Genomic DNA, 1,310 nt, shown 5'->3' on the forward strand with positions numbered 1-1,310 from the left:
AAGCTTAGAGCTGATGTTCAAACCTTCAGACAGAAAGAAGGTGAATCCCTCTATGAAGCTTGGGAAAGATACAAACAGTTGACCAAAAAGTGTCCTTCTGACATGCTTTCAGAATGGACCATCCTGGATATATTCTATGATGGTTTATCTGAGCTATCAAAGATGTCACTGGACACTTCTGCAGGTGGATCCATTCACCTAAAGAAAACGCCTGCAGAAGCTCAAGAACTCATTGACATGGTTGCTAATAACCAGTTCATGTATACTTCTGAAAGGAATCCTGTGAGTAATGGGACGCCTATGAAGAAGGGAGTTCTTGAAGTTGATACTCTGAATGCCATATTGGCTCGGAATAAAATATTGACTCAGCAAGTCAATATGATCTCTCAGAGTCTGCATGGAATGCAAGCTGCATCCAACAGTACTCAAGAGGCTTCTTATGAAGAAGAAGCTTATGATCCTGAGAACCCTGCAATAGCAGAGGTAAATTACTTAGGTGAACCTTATGGAAACACCTATAACTCAACATGGAGAAATCATCCAAATTTCTCATGGAAGGATCAAAAGCCCCAACAAGGCTTTAATAATGGTGGAAGAAACAGGTTTAACAATAATAAACCTTTTCCATCATCCACTCAGCAACAGACAGAGAACTCTGAACAAAATACTTCTAATTTGGCAAACTTGGTCTCTGATCTGTCTAAGGCCACTGTAAGTTTCATGAATGAAACAAGATCTTCCATTAGAAATTTAGAAGCACAAGTGGGCCAGCTGAGTAAAAGGATCACTGAAATCCCTCCCAGTACTCTCCCAAGCAATACAGAAGAGAATCCAAAAGGAGAGTGCAAGGCCATTGACATAAGCAAAATGACCGAACCCACTGAGGGAGAGGAAGGCGTGAATCCCAAGGAGGAAGACCTCCTGGGACGTCCAGTGACCAATAAGGAGCTTCCCTCTGAGTAACCAAAGGAATCTGAGGCTCATCTAGAGACCATAGAGATTCCTTTGAACCTCCTTATGCCCTTCATGAGCTCTGATGAGTATTCCTCTTCTGAAGGAAATGAGGATGTTACTGAAGAGCAAACTGCCAAGTTTCTTGGTGCAATCATGAAGCTGAATGCCAAGTTATTTGGCATTGATACTTGGGAAGTTGAACCTCCCTTGTTCATCAATGAACTGAGTGATCTGGATCAACTGACATTACCTCAGAAGAGACAGGATCCTGGAAAGTTCATAATACCCTGTACCATAGGCACTATGATCTTTAAAGCTCTGTGTGACCTTGGTTCAGGAATAAACCTCATGCCCCT

General features: G+C 42.1%; 1 non-coding gene across 1 annotated transcript; it reads right to left on the bottom strand.

Annotated features, from left to right (window-relative positions):
- Positions 1-108, bottom strand: LOC112773620 (small nucleolar RNA R71). The gene has a single exon (XR_003188161.1). It is a non-coding gene; the product is annotated as a small nucleolar RNA R71 (small nucleolar RNA).
- Positions 109-1,310: the final 1,202 nt, after the last annotated feature.

The sequence above is a fragment of the Arachis hypogaea genome, chromosome 18, assembly GCF_003086295.3.
Source record: "Arachis hypogaea cultivar Tifrunner chromosome 18, arahy.Tifrunner.gnm2.J5K5, whole genome shotgun sequence".
NCBI lineage: Eukaryota > Viridiplantae > Streptophyta > Magnoliopsida > Fabales > Fabaceae > Arachis > Arachis hypogaea.